The 10,478-nt window shown below is 47.9% G+C and overlaps 1 long non-coding RNA gene across 1 annotated transcript in view; it reads left to right on the forward strand.

Moving 5' to 3' along the window:
• Positions 1–5,358, forward strand: part of LOC138855461 (uncharacterized) — a 35,716-nt gene extending 30,358 nt beyond the window's left edge. Inside the window, exon 4 of the long non-coding RNA XR_011394701.1 lies at positions 5,223–5,358. This is a non-coding gene — a long non-coding RNA (uncharacterized lncRNA). The remainder of the gene's footprint in view (positions 1–5,222) is intronic.
• Positions 5,359–10,478: the final 5,120 nt, after the last annotated feature.

The raw sequence follows: 10,478 nt of genomic DNA on the forward strand, positions 1-10,478 counted from the left end.
TCATTCCAGTATGTTATGGCAATGTGCAGATTTGGGACAAGGCCTTCAAGAACTTTCCTGGTGTATGTTATCATGTATCTCTCCTCCACTCCATTGAAAACTTTAAGGCGTTCCCAGAAATTCAAGTTCCTTATTGGCTCTATGCGGACTGTAAATGATCTCTGTCTCTTCCAGCTTTGATTTTTCTCCTGCCCTGAACGGCCCCGTTCAATACTGAGCAATATCCCAGATGAGAGAATAAAAACGATTTGGTAAGTGTCACCATTGGCACTATTTGTCTAGTTCTGAAAGTTCTCATTATCCACTCCGTCATCTTCCTGACTGTCGTGATATTAGTTTTGTGTTCTTTGAAAGATAAGTCAGCTGTCATAGTTACTTCTAGCTACAACCTAGGGACACAGCTAAAACCTAGGAACACAGCTATAATCTGGAGACATGGCAACAACCTAGGGAGACAGCTACAGTCTGGGGACACAGCTACTACCTAGGGACACAGCTATTACCTAGGGAGACAGCTGCAGCCTAGGGAGACAGCTACAACCTAGGGACACAGCTACAGCCTAGGGACACAGCTACAACCTAGGAACACAGCTACAACCTAGAGACGGGGAGAAAGCTACAAGTTTGCGCCAGTGCTACAACTTAGGGCATGAGAGTGGGTGTGAGGGGCTGCAGGTGACAGCTGCCTTCTTGGACCTCATTAAAAAAAATTCAATTGTCTAGAGAAAATGTTATTTTCATTACTGCTGTTTTCTTAGTCTTGCTGGCTGGAGAGACGTGGGAGGAGAAAGATGTGGTATACAAGGGAGAGAGACTTTCCGGGAGACAGAGAGGGATGGTTGAGAGACGTGGGTAAGGAGAGGAGGGAGTGAGAGGGAGACGTGAGAGAAGAGGTGAAGACAATATTATCTCCCACTACCTATCCCCTTTGCTCCCATCTCTCCTCTCTCAGGCTTCCCCTCCCTCCCCTCTCTCCGGCTCCCTCCCTCCCATCTCCCTTCTCCCCGGATCCCCCCTCCCTCCCATCTCCCTTTTCCCCGGCTCCCCCTCCCTTCCATCTTCCCTCTCCCCGGCTCCTCCTCCCTCCCATCTTCCCTCTCCCCGGCTCCCCCTCCCTCCCATCTTCCCTCTCCCCGGCTCCCCCTCCCTCCCATCTTCCCTCTCCCCGGCTTCCCCTCCCTCCCATTCTCCTCTCCCCGGCTCATTCTGCCTCCCATCTCCCTTCTCCCCGGCTCCCCCTCCCTCCCATCTTCCCTCTCCCCGGCTCCCCCTCCCTCCCATTCCCCTCTCCCCGGCTCCCTCTCCCCGGTTCCCCCTCCCTCCCATTCCCCTCTCCCCGGTTCCCCCCCCTTCGCTTTCCCCTCTCCCCGGCTCCCCCTCCCTCTCATTCCCCTCTCTCCGGCTCCCCTCCCTCCCATTCCCCTTTCCCCGGCTCCCCTCCCTCTCATCTCCCTTCTCCCCGGCTCCCCCTCTCTCCCATTCCCCTCTCCTCGGCTCCCCCTTCCACCAACACACAAGTTGATCTTGAGTCTCGAGAATTGATTCCTGGAACTGTGTGTTCCATTCCTGGACCTGATTCAGAACTGTGTTCCATTCCTGGACCTGGTTCAGAACTGTGTTCCATTGGACCTGATTCAGAGCAACCAGGTACCAGGTCAGGCTGTAATGGATATGTGGGGCAGCGGGCCTCTAGCGGCAACAGCCTGGTTGACCAGGCTAGCACCAGATGAGCTTTGCCCATGGCCGGTCTCCGGGAGTAAGAAGACTCTCGAAACTCATCAAAGGTAAAGGTATAAGGTGTTCAATTCCTGGACTTGATTCAGAACTGTTCCATTCCTGGACCTGATTTAGAACTGTGTTTCATTCCCGGACTCACAAGAAATGTGTATTCTATTCCAGGACCTGACAACTGTATTCCATTCCGGTTCTTGCCCAAGAATTGTGTTTCATTCCGGTTCTTTCCCAAGAATTGTGTTTCATTCTTGTACTTGCCCAATAATTGTGTTTCATTCCGGTACCTGACCATGAATTTTCATTCCGGTACTTGCCCAAGAATTGTGTTCCATTCCTGTACTTGACCAAGAATTGTGTTTCTTTCCGGTACTTGATCAAGAATTATTCCATTCTGGTACTTGACTAAGAATTGTGTTCCATTCCAGTACTTGACCAAGAATTGTGTTCTATTCTAATATTTGACCATTCAAAGCACCACTAGAGTGAGCACTCAGTATTCTTAGGAGAAGGAGCGTTACCCTTACTTTTGAAATATCATTGACGGGTTTCGAGAGTTTTCCTACTCCCGTAGCCCGGCTCTGGGCCAGGTTTGTTTGGTTTTTGCCTGGCCACTCAGGCTGGCGGCTTGCTAGCCCACATAACCATCATAAACTGGTTGATCTGGCACTTGGCGAAGGAACTTGTCGAATTTCCTCTTGAAGACAGTTCTGGCAGTTTTTTTTTTTTTATATCTGGTAAGATGTTCAATAATAACCCACATGGAGACAAACCCAGAAGATGAATTCGTCTGTATATTTCGACCCCCTGCTGGGATCATCTTCTGTCTATATATTTCGACCCGAAATATGCAGACCAATTCAACTTCTGAATTTCTGTCTCTATGTGGGTTATTATTGAGCACTGACAATGTTTATTACCAGATGAATAACCAATTAAATTGTAAGATGTTAAATATTCCGGGACAACGGATGTTGATACAGTGTTCCCTTATTTTGCAAACAGTGCACCTGTTTTTAACTTTGATGAATTTCGAGAATCTTTCTACTCAGGGAGCCCGGTCATGGGTCAGGCGCGTCTGGTGCTAGCCTGGTCAACCAGGCTGTTGCTGCTGGAAGCCAGCTGGTCCACATATCCATCACAACCTGGTTGATCTGGCACCTGGTGAAGAAACTTGTCCAGTTTTCTCTTGAAAACTTCTACACTTGAAGATACGTTAGCTTTGATCTAGGGAAGTGAAGGACAACTCTGATTCCTCGGACTAAGAGCCCCTTACAAGTCTCATGGCACACTTCCTTCCCCCCCCCCTCCCCCAGGTTTTGAAGGAAGCTTGGCAGTATTGAAAAATTACGCTCGGGCGGTATTGACGGCGCACAATCCATTAAAATACTGAAAGAGCTGCTAGGAAGGTGCGTTGAGACCCCCCCCCCCCCATCCAGTGTGGTGGAGACCATCCAGGGGTGGTGGGGATCATCCATGGGTTGTGAAGACCATCCATGATTCTGGAGACCATCCAGGGTTGTGGAGACCATCCAGGATTCCGGAGACCATCCAGGGTTGTGGAAACCATCTAGGATTCTGGAGACTACCCAGGGGTAGTGGAGACCATCCAGGATGCTGGAGATCATCCAGGGGTGGTGGAGAACATCCAGGAGCGGTGGAGACCATCCAGTGGAACCCCCTTGTAACCCGGGAGAACGTGTGTTTCTCGACGTTCTTGAGGGTCTTCACTTTGACTGATGAGTTCCATAAATAGCTAAACTCATGACAGGATGCTGGAGGAAGGTTGCATGCTTTCTCTGGGATGAGAAAGATTGAGCACTTTCCCCGGGGTGAGAAAGACTGAATACATTCCCAAGGATGAGAAAAGATAATATAAAATATCATGGGGTCTGATATGCATTTAGAAACCTCTATAATTGACAAATATTAGTTTTCAAGTGGGTTTCAAGAGGTCTGGAAGAATCCTCGTAAATTCTATAGATCTTTTATTGTGAAAAAAAAACTAGGTTGAATAGCCTCGTATATTAATAGTCTGGGCAAGGCTGGCGGGAGGAGGCTTTCTGGGGAGAGGGGCAGAATATCGCTCTATTGGATACACATTCGACTGGAATCCTCTTAAAGGCAAGTCGTGTATTGGGTATGGAAATGAGCACGGGCTCAGCTTTAAAGGTTTAAAGCTGAAGACGACAGCATTTGTGTACTCGATGATAAATGAAGCTGTCTTGACAAACTCTGGTGGAGCACTAGGCTAGGGAGGAGCCCTTCTCAATACAACCATTGTTGCTTTATCAATTATGGTTGCATATACTATTATTATTATTGGTTTTATTTATTATTATTCCCATTAGTATTATTATAAATGTTGTGATTTTTATTTTTATTACAATTAACGCTATTATTGTCTCACGAATTTGTAGTTTCCTGCCAAAGCTTTTTGGGTAATGTGTTTTTTTTTTTCATGTATGCCTCGTAACTTAGGCAGTTATCAGTACAGGGAAGAACAAGCGTTGTCACCCTCAAGAAGGGACTAAGCTGTCACACCAGTGAAAACACCCACACAGGTAGTAATTTGGAAGACACCAACCATCCAGGGAGGCACAGCCCTCCTGTCATGTGAATGAGCCTTCCTCCACACTAGTAGTATAAATAATAGTAGTAGTAGAAATATTAATAGTAGTAGTATTAGACAGCCACTTCTGTCATATGAGTGTGTTCTCAAATTCCCAGTGTACTCCGTCTGCCCTTATCAAGTATGCTTCTGGTCCAAAAGAACCAGGAGTGGTTGGTGTGTCTCCACATACGGGGCAAGGTTGTGGAAGGCTCTTGGTGTCCCAGGAAATGAACGGGCGTATGCTGAAGCAAAGGCAGCTGTAGCAACCCCCACTACAGCGGACTTTTGCCTTAGTGACATAATGGACGATATCCACAGATACTTCCTTGGGAAGTGGCGGGTCTGAGTCCTGCAGACTAAGAAGTTATACAAGGTTTGATCCTTTTTCAACAAAAAATATCATTTTGAGACGAATCTCTATCGTCTGAGGATCAGGCACATGCACTTCACCCATAGCCACCTGTTCTGTGTAGCTTGCCACAGACTGTGACATACCTTTTAACAGTTCGTTCACAGCTTCTTCCTTTCTTCATATATCATGGTTTTTATAATTGCCGAAGTGCTTGTAGGGACCTCGAGGGCTATTTTTAGGGTAGTCTTTTAACATTAATAATTTAATGGAGTTTTTAATTGACACTTGTTATCTTAACTTGTTACGATAGTATTTATTGTGTTGAGTGTGTATGGTTGTTGTTTTTATTGCCAGTTTTATTATTTTTTTGTGTGTTGCAATTTCAAGTACACGGTCACAGTGCATCATAAGTACATATTAATATTACTACTATTTTCCATACGATTGTGAAGCTTAAGTCTGTTTCGTAGAGGTGTATGATGACAGTACAAAATTACCTGCACTTTCCTGTTTGTTTCTTAATAGTCGTTATTGAGAGAGCGGGCCGCGGGGGCAATGATCTGAAGGAGCCATCAGCAGACAAGAGGCAGAATGTGAGCGTGGAGGTGGCAGCCTGGGCGGCTACTGCTTCATTTACCACACCATAATACGAGAAGAAAAAATCTGCTAAGTATGTATCAAGTCGTTAATCAGGTGTGGAAGCACATTACTTACCAGATTATAACATTAACCACTAATTACTTCCTCCGGAAGCCCGTTAGCTCACTTCTTCGTCTTCATTAATTTCGTAATGATGGGCCCACTACTCCTGCTTTGGAGAGGTAATAGAGATTTAGGTAGCTTCTTGGAATTTGAGGACATGCAGAGACTAGGCTACCATTGGCCGCCTCTTGTGAAGGCCACTCCGTTAATGACTCCATTTATGTCGTTCTTGTTCATTTTTATTGTGGTGCTGGTGGGAAATGATGGTGATGGTGATGTTGTTGGTAGGAGACGGTGGTGGTGATGCTGGTAGGAGGTGTTGGTGGTGATGCTGGTGGGAGATTGTGTTGGTGGTGATGCTGGTGGGAGGTGTTGGTGGTGCTAATGTTGCTGGATCTGATTAGTGGTGGTGGTAGTGATGCAGGCGCGTCGAAAACACTGAAGAGTTAAAGTGATATATGTAAAGGGACCAAGACTCTTCAACACCCTCCCATCATACTTAAGGGGAATTATCAGCAGCCCCATAGCTGTCTTCAAGAGCGTCTCAGGTAAGTCAGTTCCTGAGTTGCCGGGTTCTTCAGGATCCTTGTAGTTTGCTTAGAGGTTTATCACCTCCAGATGGTGGCTGTAATACCTACATTGGAGTGCGTGCAGCCAGCATCAACAGTTTAAGTGATCCGGCTAACAAAAATATACCAGGAGGCCTGGCTGCGGGGAGGAGAAACCCCTAGAATCGATCACAGAGAGACTACAGAATGTGGGAGTGAAGGTGGTGCTGGAGGGAGCTGGTGGTAGTGTGGGCGAGGTGGTGACTCCACTACCACCTGTGTGAGGCAGTGGCTCCACTACCACCTGTGTGAGGCAGTGACTGCACTACCACCTGTGTGAGGCAGTGGCTCCACTACCACCTGTGTGAGGCAGTGACTCCACTACCACCTGTGTGAGGCAGTGACTCCGCTACCACCTGTGCGAGGCAGTGACTCCACTACCACCTGTGTGAGGCAGTGACTCCACTACCACCTGTGTGAGGCAGTGACTCCACTACCACCTGTGTGAGGCAGTGACTGCACTTCCACCTGTGTGAGGCAGTGACTGCACTTCCACCTGTGTGAGGCAGTGACTGCACTACCACCTGTGTGATGCAGTGACTGCACTACCACCTGTGTGATGCAGTGACTGCACTTCCACCTGTGTGAGGCAGTGACTGCACTACCACCTGTGTGAGGCAGTGACTGCACTACCACCTGTGTGATGCAGTGACTGCACTACCACCTGTGTGAGGCAGTGAATGCACTACCACCTGTGTGATGCAGTGACTGCACTACCACCTGTGTGAGGCAGTGACTGCACTACCACCTGTGTGAGGCAGTGACTCCACTACCACCTGTGTGAGGCAGTGACTCCACTACCACCTGTGTGAGGCAGTGACTCCACTACCACCTGTGCGAGGCAGTGACTCCACTACCACCTGTGCGAGGCAGTGACTGCACTACCACCTGTGTGAGGCAGTGACTGCACTACCACCTGTGTGAGGCAGTGACTGCACTACCACCTGTGTGAGGCAGTGACTGCACTACCACCTGTGTGAGGCAGTGACTGCACTACCACCTGTGTGAGGCAGTGACTGCACTACCACCTGTGTGAGGCAGTGACTGCACTACCACCTGTGTGAGGCAGTGACTGCACTACCACCTGTGTGAGGCAGTGACTGCACTACCACCTGTGTGAGGCAGTGACTGCACTACCACCTGTGTGAGGCAGTGACTCCACTACCACCTGTGTGAGGCAGTGACTCCACTACCACCTGTGTGAGGCAGTGACTCCACTACCACCTGTGTGAGGCAGTGACTCCACTACCACCTGTGTGAGGCAGTGACTCCACTACCACCTGTGTGAGGCAGTGACTCCACCACCACCTGTGTGAGGCAGTGACTCCACCACCACCTGTGTGAGGCAGTGACTCCACTACCACCTGTGTGAGGCAGTGACTCCACTACCACCTGTGTGAGGCAGTGACTCCACTACCACCTGTGCGAGGCAGTGACTGCACTACCACCTGTGCGAGGCAGTGACTGCACTACCACCTGTGTGAGGCAGTGACTGCACTACCACCTGTGTGAGGCAGTGACTGCACTACCACCTGTGTGAGGCAGTGACTGCACTACCACCTGTGTGAGGCAGTGACTGCACTACCACCTGTGTGAGGCAGTGACTGCACTACCACCTGTGTGAGGCAGTGACTGCACTACCACCTGTGTGAGGCAGTGACTGCACTACCACCTGTGTGAGGCAGTGACTCCACTACCACCTGTGCGAGGCAGTGACTCCACTACCACCTGTGCGAGGCAGTGACTGCACTACCACCTGTGTGAGGCAGTGACTGCACTACCACCTGTGTGAGGCAGTGACTGCACTACCACCTGCGTGAGGCAGTGACTTCACTACCACCTATGTGAGGCAGTGACTGCACTACCACCTGTGTGAGGCAGTGACTGCACTACCACCTGTGTGATGCAGTGCCTGCACTACCACCTGTGTGAGGCAGTGACTGCACTACCACCTATGTGAAGTACTGACTGCAGTACCACCTGTGTGAGGTAATGAGAGGAATGTCCTGTGTATGTCAGTGAGGGCCAGTAAGAAGTGAGGGGAGGAGAATAGTCACAAGTGGCACGGAACATTGCCTCCTGATTGACTAGGAAGGGTGCCACACACTGCCACCCTTCCTAAGTGACAGAGGATGGTGTCAAATCCGGGAAATGGTGCCAGTGGAGAGCACTAGGAAAGGGGTGCGAGGCTGGTATCATTTAGTCAGCTGGGGCGAGATAAACCTGCAAGTACACTCCAGGTGAAGTGCCTGGAAGGAGGGCCAGGAGACCGTGCCTGGAATGACTTTGTGAAGGGGTCAAGACGACCCCAGAAGCACACTCATAGGTGAGCGCTGGGTGGGGGTGCAAGAATAGGGTGCCGGGGATGAGTGCCTTGTTTGTGAAGCTCGTGTGTGTTTGAAAGGACAAGAAGCATCCTCGAGCACAGATCAGGTAAACAGCCAGGAAAAAGGTTGGGCTCTTGCTGAATAGAGAAAATCTTGCGTGTTTTCCCTTTATTATACTGTTAATATAGGCTGTGTTATTATAGTCTTCACGTTAGTATTGGTGTTTGCAGCCCATATTCTCACCACCAGTGATAAACGTTAAGGTCTAAACATTTCCTGTTTTTTTTTTCTGCTACCTCGTTGAGGTATCAGGCAGCGAGGGTGGTAATCTTTGCATCGATGGTATACAGTACCCACAAGTAGATGAGAAAGAAGCATGTCCAGTAGTTTGGTATTCTTATTGCCGAGACGTTTCGCCTGCTCTACAGACTTCTTCAGTGGGAATACAGAGGTGCCTTCAATATTAGAAACAGCTTTAGTAGTGGAGAGGTGGATAGGTGATTAGTTGCTTAGCCTTGAAGAAGTATATTTGAGGTGGTGAGTCTCTTAACCTTCGATCAGTGTGAATACTGAATGCATTCAACTACTTTAAGGGATGAGTCACGAACTTTTTTTTTTAACACACAACATTAAATAGTGACTTCTTTCATTTTAAAGAAGTGGACAGATAAGCCAGCGGAAGGTCATGGTTAAATGACCATGAAGCTGCAATGGTGGGTCATAATATGACTGAGACCTACGTCAGGAGTAACTTGTAATATTTCCTGTTTTTTGTTGAAGTGTCCCGACATTTTAGTCAAACATAAATTGAAATATTAATCACAATAATGATCAGTAAATTATTAAACTTAGATATAAGAGATTTAGTGACCGTCGTGATGGTGATATGCTGACCCTGAGACGCAAGTAACCTTACTGTGCCATCTGTAGATCAGTGAAATCTGACGCAACTTCATGGTTTCAAAATATCAGTTAAAGCGTCGAATACAGCGCAAGGTCCACGAGTTAGTGACCCTAGTGCATGTGTCGTAATGCATTATGTTAAACACGTTTCGTAATAATGGGAACAAAATTAACAGACGCGATCGCCGGTGTTAAATCTTGTTGTGCAGAGTTTTGTTAATCTTCGTAAGTTTAATGATGTTGACAATTATTGTTTAACGTGATTGACCCACAGTTAATGGAACCATCAACACGACCGCCACCAACACGACCACCACCAACAACCACCACCATTACCATCAGCCATTATCATCAGCGACCACCAGCAACCATCACAACCATCAATAGCGACCATTACCACCAACAACAACACCCATTAACAACGACCACTACCACCAGCAACAATCATCAGTAACGACCACAACCATCGACAACGACCACTACCATCAACAACGACTACTACCACCAGCAACAATCAGCAACGACCACCACAACCATCGACAACGACCACTACCACCAACAACCATCAACAGCGACCATTACCACCAGCAACAACAGCCATCAACAACAACCACTACCACCAACAGCCATCATCAGCAACCAGCAACCACCAACAACAGCCACCACCAAGAACAGCCACCAACAAAAACCATCAACAACAACCACTACCACCACCAGCACACAGCCTGGGCACCTTCTAACTTTGTCCATCACACCTCCCGTGCGTACAATTGCTCATCCCGGCTATCCCTCTTCTTCACCTTTTTTTTTAAACATTTTTTAACCTTCCCTGCTCCTCTCCTTCATTTATCTTCCTCCTCGAGTAATTCATCTTCTTATCAACCATATATCTTCTCCTCCATCTTCCCACTACAAGCCGCACCACAATCAACTTTTCCACTTCTACGCTATATTAGATGCGCCTTCAATCAGTATCGTTTCTTCTGATAAATTTATTTCGTTCTTCCTACTTTTAGACTGAATAGTGTTGAAAGTGTCTAACCAAGACAGAACTCGTAGCGGTTGATTCAATTTGGAGTAATTTAGATTTATAAGGGACTAAAGGAAGCACTGATTTGCCAATATTATTATAGATGAATGGGACAGACTCCCATGTAGCGTCATAGAGGCTAGAACTTTTGAGTTGTGAGTGGGTGCGAATTAGGCTTGCCTAGGCTAGAGGGACCACTAGGCCTACTGTA

The sequence above is a fragment of the Cherax quadricarinatus genome, chromosome 5 (genome assembly GCF_038502225.1).
Source record: "Cherax quadricarinatus isolate ZL_2023a chromosome 5, ASM3850222v1, whole genome shotgun sequence".
In the NCBI taxonomy this organism is placed as follows: Eukaryota; Metazoa; Arthropoda; class Malacostraca; order Decapoda; family Parastacidae; genus Cherax; species Cherax quadricarinatus.